The sequence below is a fragment of the Pteronotus mesoamericanus genome, unplaced genomic scaffold (genome assembly GCF_021234165.1).
Source record: "Pteronotus mesoamericanus isolate MK-2021 breed Mesoamerican mustached bat unplaced genomic scaffold, CSHL_Meso_final scaffold_651, whole genome shotgun sequence".
Taxonomy (NCBI): Eukaryota; Metazoa; Chordata; class Mammalia; order Chiroptera; family Mormoopidae; genus Pteronotus; species Pteronotus mesoamericanus.
The window spans coordinates 44,920,022-44,940,457 of NW_026555325.1; the positions used below are offsets into that span (position 1 = coordinate 44,920,022).

General features: G+C 34.1%; 1 non-coding gene across 1 annotated transcript; it reads right to left on the reverse strand.

Annotated features, from left to right (window-relative positions):
* Positions 1 to 356: 356 nt before the first annotated feature.
* Positions 357 to 463, reverse strand: LOC129061994 (U6 spliceosomal RNA). Its single transcript, XR_008528238.1, has one exon. It is a non-coding gene; the product is annotated as a U6 spliceosomal RNA (small nuclear RNA).
* Between the last annotated feature and the right edge of the window lie 19,973 nt (positions 464 to 20,436).

The following is a 20,436-nucleotide window of genomic DNA, read 5'->3' on the forward strand; positions in this document are numbered from 1 at the left end:
GAAAAATTTCCATGTGCATTTGAAAATAATATATGTTTTGCTTCTTTTGTATGAAAAGTTCTATACATGTCAGTTCAGTCCATTTGAGCTAATGTGCCATTCAGTTCCACAATAACCTTGTTGATGTTTTGTTCGGAAGATCTATCCATTTTTGATGGTGAGGTGTTAAAATCCCCTATACTATCAGTGTGTTGTCATCTATATCTTTCTTGAAGTCCTCCAAGATTTTCCTTATATATTTGGCTGCTCCTATGTTGGGTGTATATAGGTTTACAATGTTTATGTCTTCTTCATGGATTCCTCCTTTGAGTATTATAAAGTGTCCTTCTGGGTCTCTTTTTATGGCCTTTGTTTTGAAAAATATGAAACGCTTTCCAAATTTGCATGTCATCCTTGTGCAGGGGCCATGCTCATTTTGTTTGTATCATTCCAATTTTAGTGTCTGTGCTGCTGACATGAGCACCAATCCAGGATATTTAATTTTAGGAAGAAACAGAAGCTGAAAGAGTGGAGAGAGGCTAGTATATATTATCTTAAAGCATTTAGTAGATAGTTATGTGGAAGAGAAAGTAAGCATAATCTAATTTGATCCCAAGAGAATACTTAGGTGAATGAAAATATTGGGGACACGGGTTTTTAGCTTAAAATCAGGATAACTTTACTATCAATTATAGTTTTAAAATACTGGATGAGCTGTTCTCAGATAAGGAGTGTGTCCTTTTGTAGAAATAATGAGGGAAGGAGAGTGATGCTGTATGGAAGCTATTTAGGAGACACCCTGATGTTGGATGAGAAAACTGGACTACAAGACCTGGAGAATAACCACCAATGTTCAAAATCTTTGGAGTCATTCTCACCCCCTGACTCATAGTAAGAATAATGTAACTACATACATAAAAACAATAATAAAAATAACAAACATAACAATAATTAGTTTATTGAAGGCTTACTTAATGCCAGGCATTACTCTGTGTTATATTTTTAATCATCATAATAATATTGTTTTTTTCATTTAAAGATGAAGATGAGTGGTTCAGTCACTGTGCAAATTCAAACAGCTAATAAATAATAGTGAGATGCAAATTAGAATAGTTTCAATTTTGAGCATATGGTCTTAACCATTATACCACACTACCTCTTTGTTTAAGATATATTACTTTTTATATGTTCCCATTCTCATAATGATAGTATTTATTGTCCTTCTTAGTGAAATAAAACAAATTCCTGAGGCCATCACTTCTCATAATTTTGAAATTATTTATAATCTAAAACCCAGATATTCTAACTCTATTATTCTTTAAAAAAGAAAAAGTACACTCTGAATTTATATACCAGTAGGTATATGCAATGATATCAAGTGAAATATTTTTGTAAGAATTTAAAATTGAAAACAATTTAAAAATCAATCAACATGGAATATATAAATACATTGTGGTATATTCACTTGGTAGAATACAATTTGAAAAAATAGGTATTCATGAATATGTATGAACATGGCCAGAACTAAAAAATAAATCAGTAATTTAAAAAAAAGCAAAATCAAGAGTAATGTCTTTTATCTAAGTTTGGCAATACATAAAAATAATACTATATATTAAGTAAAGATATATATATATATACACACATATATATTAAAAGGACATACGTTTATGTTAGTTGGTTGATCTGGAAAGAAAAGAGGCAGAATACAACTTGGAAACGCTATAAAGAGTAGTATGACCTTCAAATGTATTTGTAATATTTTATATAAGAATACAACATAAATACTATATATTTATTTAAAATACTATATAGCATATATACTTTTATAAAATACTTTTATAAAAGTACATGGAAAATATGGAAATGTTAACATTGATTAGTTATAGATGATCATTACCTGGATTTTGGTATTTTATGTTTTGTACTGCTTCTTGATTCTAAATATTTAAATTAAAAATAAATTTTAATGTATAACACTAACAACAATTAGACAAAAATTATTTTTACTGTTTGTTCTTTCCAAAGTGTTTAATTTTAAAAATGTTGAAATCTATTTTAAAGGAAAGTAAAATAGCAGTTTCACATCAAGGTGATATTTTTAAAAAAGTAAGTTCTTAAAATATTATTTTATTTGGTCACTTTTATCAGAACATAAATAAAGCAGGTAGTCTTATTTTTAGAAAACAAAGCTGTCCTTTTTTATAATATAACTTTCAGAGTCAATGTGCATGAAGTAAAAAATGATGTCTTTTCTTGTTAACTGCACTACAAGCTTTGTAGAATCAATAACCATTAAGTGTTAATATTATACCTATGTAAGACTAAAAGCAATCCCTGTAAATATTCTGATTTTTCTTTTCTATAGGCATTCTCACAAAAGCGGTGACCATTTTTAGCAAGATGTGGGAATTTTAACATATAGCTCTCTTAGCTGTCTGTCCCAAGCATGACTGGTGACAGATGTCTTCAGAATTTCCCTCTCAGAGGGAGCTTCTTTTTGCCTCCATTTTGTTTTTCTCATGAAGAAAACAAATAAATAAACTTCATTTTGGAGCAGGGTTACTTTACTCCTTATAGGCAGAAATATCAACTCTTTTTAATGTGAATTATGTGACTAAGTAAACTGAAAACTATGATAGCACTTGGCACCATGTTAAGGTTTGCAACATTAAGTATAAATCTTCAAACCACCATTTTGCTGCAGAAGAGAAAGCACACACAAGAAATTTATTTATTTTCTTTTTTGTGTGCTTTTTCTTCTTCTGTGAAAAAATAATGTGGATTTGAGTTTTCTAGGAGATAAAATCTCTTGTTTCTTTTTGTCTCTCCCCGACTCTAGTGGGACTAAACATCAAGACAGGCCCTTCTTGTCCAACTTGTTTTTTCATCCTTTCTGGGAACTTCAACGAGAAAGAAGTCTAGATAGAAAAAGCTTACCTCCAGTGAGATGAAATTTGATCAGCGGTGAGAAAAGCCTCTAACATTTGCCCAATCTCTCATCCCAGGTGAAATGCACCCAATAAGGAAGAATGCATTTGTCTTGTTTGCTCACCACATATTCTTTTAAAATTCAAGTTTTACTGAAAGCAGTGTTTTATTGACCACAAAATGATAAAGCCATTATGAACTAAAACTATTCTGTTGTTTAACAGTTTTAACTAAATGAACTCCTTTGATTTTTGTACCAACTCTATGATAGTATACAAGGTGTTTAAATAACTTACAATTATGAAATTCAACTTTGGAATCCTTGAGCTTAACAATTGTACCATGCGTAATTATGGTCTCATTACATTATTTTAAAGACTATAGTGGATCCCTTTTTATTAAAGCATGGATGAGGTTATTATAGAAATATATAAATCCTTGGGTAGGCGAACACCAAGAGAGGAAAGGCCATGGGAAGGAGAAGCAAAATAGCTGAGAGTAAATGAACATTCCCAGCCCTGAGGGCGATTAACCAATTCTGTGCTCAGGTGGGTTACAGTAAATGATCTCTCTCTTCAGATATCTGCATACATACCGTTTCAAAGGACATCAAGTCTCAGAAGGCAATGGAAAGGAATAATCTTGATTTCTAGTGTTTCCACATCTTTCAGGACCCTGCTTGCTTCTGTATTGGAATGTTGAGATTTGAAGTTTATATTTCTAAAAATTTTGTTATTCTCTAGTCATCCAGGCTTTATTTGTTGTGCTTTAATTTATTTTCTATACTTAAAACTGGTTTTAGGCTCTTAATTATCTGGTCCTTTCATTTTAATTATTTTGTAACACTATTTTTATTAATTTATTATTAGTAGTACTAATTAATGTATATACAATGCATCACGCCCGTCTGTGTGAATATAGTATGGTATAAAACAGGAAAGTTGGGTCTTTATTTACTTCAAGTTTATATAGCAATAAGCCCTCTAGTCATCCAGAAAAGACTGTCCTTCTTTTAACCAAAATGGGACTCAGTGACTCTAAGATCATTACAATAAATAATTTGATAGGCCCACAGAGAAAAAATATTTTCAACCTCAAGCTTACCTGTATGACCAGGATAGACACTAGCATGAAAAGTCTATCCTCACACCACAATATTTCATTCTGAACCTTCCTGGAACACTGCAAGTACTTAGACCTATTTATAATCCCATCTCCACTACCATATTAATTTATGTATTGGTTTTGATGAGGTAATTACTTATACCATAAAGTATCTTTCTTATTAAGAATGTTAAGGGAGTTTGGCCTCAGAGAGGACAATCCTCATATCCTCATTCCTCTTGTTTTAGACTTTGGCAGGGAGCTAATCTCATGATAGATCTAGCACTCAAAGAGCCTGACAAATAATGTGATCTTGCCCAGAATTTCAGAGTGTAAGAAACAAGTCACCACCCTCCTTCTTTCCTTGATTATAATCCCAGTAGCCTGGATAATAGTTTTTTTAATTAAAAATATTTATTTTAGCCCTAGCTGGTGTGGCTCAGTGGATTGAGTACTGGCTTGCGAACCAAAGAGTCACTGGTTCAATTCCCAGTCAGGGAACATGCCTGGGTTGCAGGCCAAGTCCCCAGTTAGAGGGGCATGTGAGAGGCAACCTGCTGATGTGTCTCTCACACATAGGTGTTTCTGTCCCTCTCTTTATCCCTCCCTCCCATCTCTCCAAAATTAGTTAATTAATTAAAAACAAATAAATAAAGACTATTAAAATAGGAGAGAAAATTTACAAAAAAATATTTATTTTTATATTTCTTATTAAATATATGCTCGTGTTTTTACTACTCTGTTTTAAGAGAAACCAGGAAAACTATTGTTCAATGTGATTTGAAATTCTGAAAAAAAAATGGCTCACTCACTCTGGTGGTTTTGTGATTATCTATTTACCTTTGTTTATGATACAAGACACAGCTACGAAAGCAAGAGTGGTTGGCAGGCAGACTTGACCAGAGTTTTAGTATGAGTCATAAAAATATTACTAACATATAAACTTTCTTTTAGAAATTTAAAAAAGTTTATATATTTTCATTAAAATAAAAATATAAAATTTATGTTTATTCACAAATTTCATATGAAAAATTTGAAAGTGTAAAATAAAATACCAGGTAAAGATACCACATGAAGATATTTATTGATCACCAACCATATGACAAGCACTGTGCTAGTATCTAAAGAAATAGCAAAGAACAAGACAGATAGAACTCTTGTCTTCTTGGAGTTTTCATTTTAATGCCATGAACTGAATGCTACTAATGAGCACAATTCTTGCTCAGTGACTGAGGATTATAGCAAAAGAAAGAGAAAGAATATAAGAATGCCTCACACCTCTCACACCTTAAAGTATCCCCTTTTAAAGCTATGCAGGGGTTAAATAATATTAATATTTTTACTTCTACCTTCTAAATTCTAGACCAATAACCAAATTAACAGAGGCAGATTAACAGAAAAAAAAAATCACAGTTTTAATAAGTGTGCAAGGAGAATTCACAAAAGAATGACAATTCCAAAGATAGTGTGGCAACATTGGGTGTATTAGACGTTTTTGGATAAGGGGAATAAAAGAAGAATGGGATAGTATGTTTCAGAAGTGAGAATGGAGAGTTACAGGTAGTTGAGGAAGAGCAACAAATGTGGCAGGACAATTCTTGCTAGGCATTCTCCAGGGGCAGGAAAGGGGTGCTGGTCAAAGGCTCTTTATGAGCCTTGTTTCTTAATAAAGAGCTTAAAGTCAATATCCCAAAAGGGGAGCTTTGGGGTAGCAAAACTTTTGTTCCCTTCCATTTTACCTTGGAAAATAAGTCAGTTAAGTAAGCTGTTCAATCTCACTTAAGGACTGTAATCTCATTTCTGTGTTCTGAAAGCAGGAAGTCAAAAGATTTCTAGTCTTTCTTGGATTATCTTCAGATAAAGAGAAGGCAGGCAGTGACCTTCTGCCAGATTATCCATCTGAAGGTTGAATGTCGCCCATGATGTCATCAGGTGCTCTGGGAAACTCTGCAGGATTTACGGGGCATTGGCCGCTGAGATTACTTAAACATTTAAGTTATTTCAGTGACAATTTCACTGAAGTTTATATCGAGTCATTCAGCTGCAATTTGTAGTTGCAAGGCTCAGAAAAAAAAGTTTTAATTCCCAATTACTCCAAAGCAAAGGATGGGAGAAAAATGAAACAGTTCAGAAGCTATAGCCAAATGTTTAAGAAAGCTAGAAAAATTCAGGCTCCTGTCTAGTTTATAGGTGAAAAACAAAACTTTAAAAACTAAACTAGAATCTAATTTCCATAACTGTGTATTACATTTTCTATTAAAACACAATTTCTCTTTCTAAAATCACCTTCACTTTTATCAAAGATAACCAGATTAAGACTAATTTGTTGTGTAAGTCTAGTTTCAATAAATTTAGCTTGATTATTTGCATAAATATTGTTATAGAACAGAAAGAATTTGTCCATCTGGTGCTGGCAGAGCCAAACACTGTATCTATTTATTAGTTTTTAACAACTGTGAGATTTCAAAGTCAAGCTCTTTTCTTGACAAATTTTGTTACAGATAATACGAGCTTATTTTGTAAACCTAGGTAAAACAAAAGTACCATACTCAACAGTAATAACTCTAAAAGATGTGTCTATTTAGCCAAACCAAATCTAAGCTAGCTTAATGTCAAAATTCTCCTAGTAATATGATCCTAAAAATCACTCAAGTTCTGCTATATTTCTTAATTTATATAACTGCTTAATTTCCTTAAGTCAAACAGATATTACAATATACTAATACCACATATCATATGATACATAAACAAAGATATATCACAAACATAAATCATAAACAGAATTACTAATAATTGTAGAGAAGACACAAGACTTTTCAATTGTTTGGACAATTTTAAGGAGCCTAGAAAGGGGAAAGGCGCTAAGGGACAAAAGTCCTCAGTTGCTTGTTGTAAAAGTGTCCCTTTTCAAAAAAGAAAAATTCCTATTAGACTTAAAAACAATCAGTTTCCAATTTTGTCAAATTCCTGGTCAGTTATTAAATCTTTTAAGACCTGTTCAAATATATCATCTCATAAAGTTATACCTCAATAACTTTTAAAAAATTTCTACCATGTTGGGAAATTTCTAATTTTACCTTCTGCCTTTTTAAATTCTTTTAAATTAATGCTTATTTTTTATTTAATGTTTTATTTTTATTGTTTATGCTATTACAGTTTCCCAATTTTTCACCTTTGCCCCTCTTCACCCAGCCCGCCCCCCATTTTCACAGTCAATGCCCACACCATTGTCCATGTCCTCGGGTCCTTTATGCATGTTCTTTAATCCCTTCACCTTTTTCCCAACAATTCCCACCTCTTCCCTCACCTCTTATAGCTGCCAGTCTATCTAATGTTTAAATTAGCATTTATAAGACTGAAAAAGCTAAATAGCAACTTTTAAAGGCTTAAGACTAGTTATACTTCTGTGTATCTATTTTACTAAAAGTTCAGTACCAAGAAAACAGTTGTGTACTATGAGAGCTTCTAATTTAGAAGTATTTTCTTTTCCAATTCAAATTATATATTGTCTGGCCAGTAATGATGAGATTTTAATAGTGATGCAATCAATAGGCCTTCCATAGCTTAACCAAGGAATCAAAAAAAGGTTTCCAAAAAGAGATGCAAAGCCCTCATAGATTCAAGGTATCACAGTACAGATCTAAATTCCACAGGTGGTGCGGATGGTGGGGAGCATATGGTGCCTCAGGTCTAGCACAGTATGTGAGACACTTACAGCCAACCTGCTCATATGTGGCACTGGACATGTGCTACCAAAATCACATTTTCTAGCACAAACAAGTAAAAAAGGTTTAGATGACAAAGGGCCCTTATGGGCTGGGGTCAGAGAAAATGAATAATTTCATCCAATGTTCATATCAATACCCACAGCAAAGTTTTTCTGAACTGACACCTATCTGCAGAGAACCACTTAACTCCCCATGAGGCCGGCTCAAATCACAGGCTTAACAGGGAGTCTGTGCCTGAGTTCCAGCTCTATCGCATTTTCTTCTAATGACAAATGACATAAAAGACACTTAGACATAGAAGAAAAAAATAACCATCTGTGCGAAAGAAGGATTGATAAAGAAAATCCAAGTTGCAAGGCCCAAGAACCTAATTTCACAAGTACTATTTATTGCTAATCTAAATTTACAAGAGAGAAAATAACTCCCAACACTTGCAGCTTTCATCAAAGACCACAGGTAAGCGAGCAGAGGGCTGCCAGGATCAAATGCCTCCCCTCTCTGCTGGCTGCGGGGAGACATCCCCTCTGTCGACAGCGGCAGCCACCAGGGCAGGGCAGGGAGCGACGCCGTCCCTGCCAGTCAGTCTCCTGGCATGGCTTACCGAGCTAAGACAAGACATTCATGCTTTTCCCACCACTTTCTAAGTTCTTCTAGCTGGGATAATAATGAAATTAACAAAGACAGATTAATAAAAGGAGAAAATAAAAGTTTTAATATAAGTGCGTAGGTGTGAAAAATCCGAAGAGAGTGAGGCAAAACCTTTTTCGACAAGGAAGAAAAAGATGAGAGGTCAGGGTATTAGAGTTCAGAAGTGAGAATGGCTGATGTAAAGGTCATGAAGAACAAAACATACAGACCGGAAAAATTCTTGCTATGCAACTCAGAAACAGTGGGACACAAAGGTAATCTAGCCTACAGGCTTGGAGTCTCCCTGACTAATCCTGAAGTGAACATTCTTCCTGTAGTTAAACCAAGGCTCTCCTCCTAAATAGGTTTCCCTGTCCCAATCTCCTGGGCAGGAGTGGGGTGACGTCTAAGGCTCCTTTTGAGACTTGCTTCTTAATAAACAGCTTAAAAACAATATCCCAAAAAACAGTTTCAGGGCGGCAAAACTTTGGTTTCCTTCAGTTGTTTAGAAAAAAAAATACAGGAGCTTCATGTGAACATCTATTCCTTCCATCTAATTTATACAAAAATGCATTTATTTTATGGAGGTTTTCACTGATTATTCAGTGTCTGAAATGTGAAGACACATGTTTATTCATTTCATATCTTGATTAATTTCTTAATGTTTTTAGAATACAATGTCATGGTTAAAAGTTATATTTTTATATCAATTTCTAACCACTTGAACTTCACAGTTTATGATAGTACTCCTTCAATGACTCATTTTAAGTTTTTTTCCTGTTAGTTTCACAAGGCAAAATGTTAATTTGCTGTTTATTGGGAAACAGTAAAGTTGAATGTTCATTTTCTTATTAAATTTTTTTTTCTTTTATGAATTGCTATTCCTGCTCTTTGTGCAGTTTTATATTTTGGTATATGTATTTTTTTTTATCGACTTGCAAGAGTTCCCAGATTTTCAGTATCACAGATTTTTCTTTATTTTTTAGCCTAAAATTGAGATGAAAGCTAAACTGTTACTTATTTTTAACTAATTAAAATGTGTATAACATTTCCAAAATCTGGTTCAAGGAAACAAACCATTTGTTAATTTTTATTTAAAAAGTATATGTATATTATGTATCTATATGCATATATATATGTATGCATAAAGGATAAAGTGAAATAACAAGTAAATCTATAGGCTAACAGTAACAGTAATAATGATAATGACAATAAAACATTATTAAGCACTATTTCAATACCTACTGAAGGGAACCAAAATTTTGCCACCCTGAAGCAGCCCTTTTGGGATATTGTTTTAACCTGTTTTTTAAGAAACAAAACTCAGAAAGAAACCTTGGCCCTGCCTCCATTTCTGCCCAAGAGATTCAGACAGAGAAAACTGCAATGTGGTTGTTTGTATAAATTCAATAAGAATATCTTCTGTTTATAAGGAGACACAATTGGAAACTGGTTTTATTTACCAAGACTTGGACTGAAAGGTCATGTTTGAAAGAGACATGCATTGACTCAGATGTCACCAGAAAGCTTTAAGGAATTGAAATTGACTTTGGAAGCCAATGAAATCCCCTTGGAAAAGCAGCCTGGTACCTTGCTTACGTAATTCGCAGCAATCTTGTCAGGTAAGGAACAAAGGTTGCTTTTTTTGGGAGATGGCAAAAGAAGAACCACAAGACATTTTTGGGGAACCTTAAGAACCTGAAGGATTCACCCATATTTATAGGTATTGCAGGCAAAATCTGATGGGAACTTTGAGGCTTGGCTTCTTAGCCTTGAGAGGCTAATTTCAGTTCAGTCTGGAGATTCTTCATGGAAGTCCAGTGAAGCAAATTTTAATTTAATTAACTAATTAATTAATTTGTTGACTTGAAAAATTGAGAGAGAGATTCTTTGTTCCATTGTTTCGGTATTCATTGGTTGCTTTTATGTGCCCTGCCTGGGGATCAAACCTGCAACCGTGGAGTATTAGGACAATGCTCTAACCAGCTAAGCTATCCCGGCTCTTTTAACAGAGTCCCTATGGTCATTGTTTTCCTTGTGTTTATGCAAATAATCAGGCCAAATTTAAATAAACTAGACATGCAGTAAATAGTCTTAATTTGGTTATCTTTGATAAAAATAAGGGTGAAAATGGGAGAAAAATTGTGTTTCAACAGAAACTATCATACACAGTTGTGGATATTAGATTCTAGTTGTTAATGGTCAGTAAAGCTTTATTTTTCACCTATAAACTGGACTGAATGCTAAATTTTCCTAGTTTTCTTATATATTTGCTACAATCCTTTGGCCACATGTGCCTTTTATCTCCCATCTCTCCCTGGAATTATGAAGAACTGAAACTCTTATTTTTTAAGATAGATAAACTGCAGAGAAATCACCACAGCTGTTCCTGTTTAAACAAGGGAGTGACTGGTGGTATGTATGTGAGCCACACAGAGAATTTACCTGAAAACCTGATGACACCATCAGTGACATTCAACTTGAAGGCCAGAGTACCTAACAGATTGTCTCTGCTGCCTTCATTCCAGTGAAAACCCCCCTGAGCCTTCCGTCTAAAAATCTTCTCAACTGAGAGCTTTACAAATTCCAAAAGTGGTTTATAATTTGTTCTGACATTAACCTTTAAAAAAAATCGACACATCCCTTATTAAATAACTGATTGTTTGCTTATACAGTATCAGCCTGTCTTTGGGAGCCTACATGCATCACTGTCTCTTCAAATGAGGCTCAATGATTTCCCTGAACTTATTCCCAGAAATAAATAATTGCATCCATGAAATATGGAGCAATCTACCAAGAGAGCTTCTGGAATGTAAAATTCATTTGAACTTTAAGTGAGATTGAAGGGAACCCAAGTTTAGCCACTCTGAAGCTGTCACCGATGGGGACTGGACCACGGCAGGTCTGCCCCGGCATGGTCTGGAATGTGTGGATTCTCGACTTCATGTAGGGAATACTTCATGACATTAGTCTAGGTGATTTTGAGAGTATGTTTATTAAAGAAGAAGAGGCAATATCACAGCAGCAGCAGTGAGCCTAGACTGGGCTGCCTAAACGCAGAAAATGTATTTTAGTTACAAAGGCAAAAAGAGAGTCCTTAGAGACAGGTTGGGGGGATTAGCCAGGGATGAGCTGCTGCTGCCCACAGGTCCCCTGGTTGCAAGTATTGTGGGGACCCTTAGAATTTAGGAAAAAAAGAATAAAAGTACAAGCCTAAGAAAAAAAGGGGCACGGGCATGCTCCAAGGAGAGCATGTGCTTGGTCCTTTGTCTTGAGAGTCTTTATCTGTTTTCTAATGGGGGAGTTTAGGGGAGACCTCAGGGGAGGGTCTTAAAAGAATATTCAATAGCTTGCCAGGTGTGTCCTTTAATATAATGATATATCAAAATGAGCATATAAGGGAGTTCTGGATTATTCCCTGATCAATTTCACTGTTTTATCTTGTGTTTGTCTGGCTCTAAATGGGTTTTTGATATTTATTCCCCTGACTTCTGATCTAGGGTTTGGCTGACACTAAGTGCACTCACTGGGTCTTTGTTATTTTTCCCCTTGACTAGGGTGATTTAAGCAACTCACTCTCTGGCTGGGCAGGAAAAATGTAAGCCATCTGCTCCTAAGTGTCCTTGGTTAAGGAAGATAAGATCTTGCAATTTATTAGCAGGCTATTAATTGCCTGGCCATGTTTAATTATCTTGTCTCAGTTTCCCTCATTCCACTTGCCAAGAAATTTTTCCAGCTCCTTATTACCCTGCCTCAAAGTTGCCCTCTTTAAGCTATTTATTAAGAAGGAAGACTGAAGGAACCTTTGATCATCACCCCTTTCCTGCCCTGGAGACTGAACAGAGAAACCTGCTTTAGGAAAGGAGTGTATGCTTAATCACCTTGAGAATCTTCCCGCTATCAAGAAGACTCAAAGCTGGGGGGGGGGGGCAGGGGGCCAGGGCGCTAGACACCTCTGTGTCCCATTGTTGCTGAGTTGCCAAAGCAAGAATTTCCCTGCCCTGTCTATTCTGCTCTTCCTCAATACCTGTAAATCACCCGTTCTCATTTCTGAAATCTAATGCTCTGTGCCTCTTTTCTCCTTTGTCCAAAAATATCTTATATATCTAATGTTGTTGCCTCACTGCCTTTGGAATTTTCATGCTTATGTGAATTCCCCTTGCACATGTATTAAACACTTGACATTCTTCTGTGAATCCAGAAGAACTTGGAAGATGGGAAGAAAAGTATTGATATTGTTTAGTTCCCCCACCACTAATCTGTTATATCTCTTATAAGTAATTATTTTAATCATTAAACAATAATCTGAAGTGGCTATTGTCACTATTTTGAATAGAACGAATGTGAACATTGGAAAACTTAATTCAGTAGGGCAGAATTTATCATTTACAAATAGTAAGTAGCAGTGTGCATGGTGTAAAATTCAAATCTGCTCTAACCCATTTTCTGTAATCTTTCTAGCAATTAAAAGGTAGAGAGAAATGGCATTCTGATTCCCATTGGCAAGGCCTGTCATTGCAAAATTCACTTAATATTCTTCCCTCTTTTATCATGTTTTATCTTTCTAACACAAAGGGCTGAAGTAAAAAGTGTTTGGTTAGTTGAAATGTTTGTTTGGGCGAAATAAAATTGGAATGTAGTCAAAACTGTCAGGAATAGCAAGGAAGCAATAGTATGTTACTATCTTCCTTCAAATTCTATAAAATTGATTCTTTTTCTTGCTCGAAGAACATGGAAGTATTTCTGACTAACTACTGCCCTCTCTTGACAACATGTTATGTAAGTCTTAGTTTATGTTTTAAGAGTATATAATGGTAGGGTTACAAGAAATCTCACCTGTAAAGATGAATAATAAAATTCCAGGGAACTGAAGTGCCTTGCCCAAACAGCCAGAGCAGGCTAAAGATAGAATGAGACCTCGGGTGTCATGACCTACCATCAATCTTTTGTTAACTAAATTAAAAACAGTAATTTATTTTTTTGTCTAACAATATTTTTAATTTTATGTGTCTCAAAAACAAAGTTTACAACATTCTGAGGAATTCAAAAATTATTTGATGTTTTTAAATTTTAAATTAAAAATTTGTTAAGTTTAATAATAAGTCATACAGTATAGAATAATGAGACAAAGGACAGAAATATATTTTACTCTTCACCTTATTCCACCCGCAGAGATGGTCACCTTGAACTATTTCTTTGTTATTCCATAAATTATACATATATTTATTATTTTAAAATTGAAGTACTGCTTTCCATCTTTATACAAATTTAAAACATAATAATCTTGAAGCTTATTCCATTTTACCATTCAGAGATACAACTTATTTTTTAATGTGACTTCCTTTTACTGACATTTTTGAAGATTACAGGCAAGTTTAGAGTGTTCTTAGTTTAGGTGTGCTTGATATTCCCTCATAATTAATTTAGGCTGCATATTTTTTTTTTGGATTGGTCTAGTGTCAGGCTGTTTTGTTCTTATTTCTTTTCATCAGGGGTCTCATGATTTTTTTCATCTCATTACTGATGAGGGGTATTAATTTTGATCACTTGAACAAGGTGTTGTCTATTGGCTTCACCATTGCAAGCTACCCCATTTTTCTGCTTCTGTGGCCAGAGAGAATTTGAGTGGCAGAAGTGCTCAGCTAAGATACAAAATTAAAATAATTACCTTGTCAAATCCTTTCTCTCAGGTAGCAGTAATAGAATAGACTTTAGATATTAATTATTATTTTCCAAATAGTGGTGATTATTCATTTTCTGGCTTCTCATTTAATTTCAATCCTCTTCACGAAGGAAAACAAATTAATAAGGTACTTGCAACAGTTGTACATGGAGTGTTGGCAATGTCTTGGTACATTAAACAATTTATGTAACTGAAATGTGTTATATGTAGGTCTATACAAAACATGCAAAGTATAATAGTACTTCTTTGCATATGCAACTAGATGAACACTGAACAGCAGAATTACTTGACAGTTTTTTTCCCTTCAAATGTTTTAATAAGATAGATTTTAAAAAATTATATTGAAAGTTCAGTCATGTAAATTTTTATTTTAAATTTGATATGCATTACAAATTTGCACTTTGCATTTATATTTTAAGAAATAATTATGAAGGCTATAGGAGAAAAGGCTTTTTGAAACTGTGAGCTTTTTAAACTTTAACATTTAATTTACTTTATAGTTTGGACAAAATATTATAAATTGCATACACTTAAGGTAGAACAAAATTATGTGACAATCTTGTTTATAACATGATTATTAGATATTGATTTTTATTATTAGTATTATTTATTAAAATGAAATCAAGACAGACCAATGGTATGGGGTAAATATATAAACACTTATGAATTAGATATGTATTTAGTTCATTATTCACCCAAGCATTACTGGCTAATTAACCAAATACCCAAATATGGGTAATAAAAATTCAATTGAGATGTCTAAGTATTTTCACAGCTTTTAGCCATAAAATATTATGGCTTTACAATGCATCATACAATTTTGTCTTTATGGAGTATATTGGTCTAAGTAGGATTTAAAAATTTAGGTAATAATTTGCAAATGTAATTTACAATTTTTAATACTTAATATACCCCATCATAAAGACTTGCTGCTTCCCACTTTATTATAATACAAAGAATGTTTTGAATTATCCATTTACCAACTATTGACCACCTATTACATTGCCATTATTGTGACAGTAACAGTAAACAAACCAGATAAACACTCCTGTTTTTTTCTAACTTACATTTTAGTACATTTTTAGTACATTTTTCAACATAGAGGTCAGGGTACATATTTTGGAATATGACATAGCTTTTGCCTGTGTAATGGCACACACAGGCTCTGCCAGTTTTCCGAATTGACATGACAAATTTTGACTGAATTAATATGCGGTTTCAGTAGTATGTAGTCATAACTGCAGATGGATTTACCCGCAAGACTTGGAGAAAATGTCTGGCCATGGGGAAAATGTTTAGGGAACAAAAGAAAGCAGAAGAATAATAGGAAAATGTCACCGCAGCCAATAGTGTCCTCAAAATTTGATAAGTAGAATTGAAAGAAGAAAGAAAGAAGGATATATAAATTGAAACAGTTTTGTATCAGGTTAGAGTGGTATCCTAGGAAGTAAGCAGAATAAGCTTGATTAATTGGTACAGTAACATGGAATAAGCAACCGTACAACCACATCCTCTGTATGCCCATGGAAACAGTGACAAACAGCTGCCATCCATTTTGCACACACAGAAAAGCAAGGTTAATTAAAAAGTACTGTACTTGCAAATTCAGTTCCATTAGCTGCAAAGCCAATTTAGGAAAGGGTATATTCATGGCCTGATTTTTTTCTGAGCTCTATTAGGACTGTGTCAGATCCATATATTAGTGATTCACAAGGCAGCATAGAAAGTGGGGCGCCTGCCAAAAATCCAACTTGAACTGAGGAGAATATATTTCTACTTCTTTGACAACAGCCATTTTTTTCCTCTTTGGATGTGGAAGGCATTCAGAATCCAGGTGACATTCATTATAATCAAAGTCAGACTAAACAATGAAAATAGAAAGGCAGTATTAGTTTTCATTGTCTCACAAAAATATAGGTAATGAAATGCATAAATGACAAGATCGATGCAGATTTTTCATGTTTATCTTAATGTAACAGAGTGTACCTTTCCTTTCACAAAAAAAAATGGACAACTGAGTAATGCATGATCTTTTAGGCTCTGTAAACTGTATGTCACTCAGCAAAGAAATACTCGTCAGTGTTAACACTCCTTTATAGGACATGGACTAGAGTGCTCTTTTCCATCTTGAACCATTTCCCCTGTTATTTGTTCTAGTCATGTTTTGTGGACAGCATTTACCACTGAAATCGATAAGGACCCAGATTTATTTCACTCTTTCTGAAACAACCTTAACTCCAATGCATTCCATAGTTCTCTCTTGCACTTTAGAAGTAGTCAATATCCATAAATTGAGATTAAACTCTCCCATTTGTGATGTTGTACATTGTTGTATAGCATATTTAAACACGTAATTTATACAATTGTTTTTTTTTTACAAAATGTGGATAAACAATATACTCTTTTGCAATTTTCTTTTTTCACACATCATTATGCTTCTGACATGTATATGTGTGGCCCTCCTTCCTTCACTTTAGCTATGGTATAGTATTCCATTTATTAAAAAATACAATTAATTTTTCCACTTTACTGAGGAACAGTTAGTTTGATTAGCTACCTTGCACTTGTTTTTGCTTCAGTGAATAGTCTTACACATGGCACCTTTTCTAAATGTAAGTCTGTCTTCAGGAGAGATATGCAAATAGAATTGCTGAGTTGTACAATAAGAAGCAGTTTTGTAATTATACAAGGTATCGCTAAACTGCTTTACAAAGGAGTCTCACCACAGCATTATATTATTTCTTCATATCCTTTCCAAAAAGTGCTGTTATAATTTTTAATTTCTGCCAAACTGATAATTAAGAAATGTTGTTCTATTGTTGATTTGATTTTATTTCTCAGATTTCTTATGAGAAAGTGTTCATGTTTATTGGTTTACTCTTCTGAGGAATGCCTCTTTTATATCCTTTGACCATTTAAAATGTGTTTTTTTCTCTGTCTTGTTCTTGTTTAAACAATAGATGTTTCTTATATATTCTGGGAAAATCCTCTATTGGTTTTATAAATTGAGGTATCTTCTTTTCCAAATAAGTCTTGTCTTTTCAGTTTGTTTAGAGTGTTTCTTTCATATATCAATTAATAGTTAAGTAAGTAAATATATCAATCTTTTCCTTAATGGCTTATGCTTTTAAAATCTTATTTTAAAGAGCCTACCACCCTTAATATAACAAATATATTACTCTACAGTTTCTTCTAAAATTTTACTTTTAAATATTTATCTTCAGTATCTTCATTTTTGTCTTCTCTTTCAGATACTTCAAAGTTCTTATGCTGTTTTTTGCTCTATCTTCTATATAAAGTTTAACATTGGTGGGGCAATTCCTTAAAAATTAATATTGACTGGAACTGTACTAGATTCATAAATTTATTTTGGAAGAATAAGCTTGAATAGTGAGGAGGAGCTGGTATTTAGTGACCTGGTGGATGTATTGACCTTACCTATGAGAAAGGCAGCTCTTTCATTAAAAATAGAAGTAAAGGCTGAGTTCCGGGCTGGCTTCATGGATGAGGGCCTGATGCAGTCACACCCCGTACTGTGCTTAGTTTCATATTCTGCTATCACCACCATTTTAAAATTTTATAAAGCAGTCCATATTTCATTTTGTGCTGGGCCCCCAAATTACGTAGCTGGCCCTGGAGAGTATGGGGGTATAGCTGCGAAACAGGCAGATAGCATGGTGGGTATATAGAAAGTTATCTTCTTTAGCTTTTATTTTCTCAATGAAATAGGAAGAATAGGTAATTTATCTACATATGCTGCATTCTAGTTTATATCTCAAGTTCTCATACTCAGTTCACTAATTCTCATGCTTAATCTGCTGTTTGTTTTCATAATTCTCGGTTGCAGTGATAATATTTTAATTGTAGAAGTTCTATTTGTTTTTCTTTTCACTCTGCCTTTTCTCATAATTTGGTGTTTTTTCACTTAATGTTTTTTAGTTTCTTTTTCTATCTATAATAACTTTAATCATATTTTCTGGTCTTTTTTTTTCCTCTAGGTTTTGAAGTTTATAGGAAGCTAATCACCCTGTTGGCCATGTATACTGTTGAACACTTACTATGCTAACAATTTTGGTAATGTACTCATTTTTACAGTGAAATTATTTGTGAGAATTGTCTTAGATTTTGCCTCTTTTCAGAGAGGTTGTGCATTTTCTTATGCCAGGTATCCTAAATAACTGCTATTATTCCTCTTAGGATAGTCTTAGTTCTATGCAGGTGCCTTAGTTCTACCTTCCTGTATCATATAAACTCAAAACTTATCTCTTGTCCCCATGGGTATGTAAAACCAAACTCAGTGCTTAGCCACTGCCACCAGATCAGCTCAGAATTTTTATTTCTTTCCTTACTCATCCCTTTCCCCTCTGCCTGGGGTATTATCATTCTTTCCTGTAAAGACAGCAATATATTTTATTTAAAATTTCAATTTGCATTCAGCATTTTGAGGTATGTATAGCAGGAAGGTTTTGTATTAACTTATTCTGCCCTACTGCCTCAATTGGAATATTTTTTATTGAATTCTATTAATTCAGGAATTTATAATTTTCTTCAAAATAAGATGATCCAACTACAAAGGCAAAGGCAAGTTTTTGCATATGAACTTCAAGTTAAAATATTTATAATATTCTACAAGCCCTTACTCCAAAACTTACTTTTTATTCTCAACAGGAAATCTCATTTTGTTTTGGGGAAAAGGAGACTGCCAAAGAGTGTGTCATCATATTATATTTCGATATTTAACATTTTAATGCCACACACACAAACTCCAAGTAATTGCATGGAATCATAAAATTAAAATAATGTGTGTTCTGTTTCTCCTTTCTTTTTTAAAGAGATTTTATTTATTCATTTTTAGAGAGAGGGGAGGAGAGGGAGAAAGAGAGACAGAGAAATATCAATGTGCGAGAGAAACATCCAACTGTTGTCTCCCTGACCAGGGACTGAACATGCAACCCACGCGTATGCCCTGACTGGGAATCAAATCAGCAAACTTTAACTTTGTGGGAGATCCGTAAACCAACTGAGCCACACTAGTTAGGGTTGTTTTCTCTTTCTTATAATCACTGGGTTATCATGATTTATTTTGAATCTATTGTTTAAATGCAGGAACATGTAGTTCGCCAGAGGTCAAAGAACCAAAAGACATAGAAAATGAGCTGGAATGACTGTAGACAGTTGTACCCTGGTATCCTGTGGTATTGGAAGTTACCAGAATTAACTTCCACATAAAAGAAAAACTGTGTTTATATGAGAGATTGGAAAAATAGTGCTAATTTAAAACTTACTATTTGATTATTTATTGATGCATAACAAACTACCCTAATCCTTAGTGGTTTAACACGATGACAATAATTTATTTAGTTTGTACTTCTGTAGCATGCTTAGGCTCAGTGAAGGTAATTTGTATCTGTCCAAGTGGCGTCAGCGGGAGCCGCTAAGAGGGAAGTTGGGGGCTGGAATCTGAAAATTCATTTACTCAGTTGTCGAACAGTTGATGCTTGCTTTAATCTGGGACTTCACCTGAGAGTGAATAAAAGGAAAATTTCATTAGATGAATTTTAACATGCAAGGAATATTTTATTCAAAAATATTGCAATAGTGGTGAAGACTGTCGCAATAGGGAGAGAGTCTGAACTCAACTCCACTTATACAAAAGGTAGGAGAGATTTTAAGTGCTGATGTGAGCCAGTGGAAAAGTATTATAGGACATTAGGGGACAGTTTGGTCAACGGGGTTAGGCCATCTCTATTGGCTAATGTGAACTTACCGAAATTAGGCTCCTACCCTCTCGTAGACACTGGGAAATAGGGACGCTAGTTTTCTTAATGATTATATTTCAAAGGAATGGCTCTCAGGTCCTTGAGAATGACTTTCCTGGGTTATAAAACTGGCAAAAGTCTGGGGGAAGAGATACATCTCAAATGAGCAGAGGAAAAATTGACAACTGCAAGTTTTCCAAAGTATATGCTCTAAAAACAGGAATTCCAGGGTCTATAGTCAGGAAGAAATCCATCTACTGTTTAGTCAGCTGAGGGGAAATCATGGCTACCTTGGTCAAAGTGTCATCAGGAATATAATCATAGAGGCTCTGCAATGACTGTTTGTTTCCTTACAGGCATGGCAGCTGGGTTGCAAAAACAAGCTTTACAGAAAAGAGTTACTTATGGCCTCACCTCAAATGTCTCAAATAGCATCACTTCTGCTACATTCTATTCAACAAAACAGTCCCAAAAGTCCACACAAAGGCAAGCAGAAAGTAAAAAAGTTTCCCTTTCTATGAGTGAGTGACCACATTCAGAAAAGCATATGGGACTAGAAATATATTTGCAGCTCTTTTTAAAAATGCAGTCTGCCATGGGGACACATATGTTATCATAATTCAGC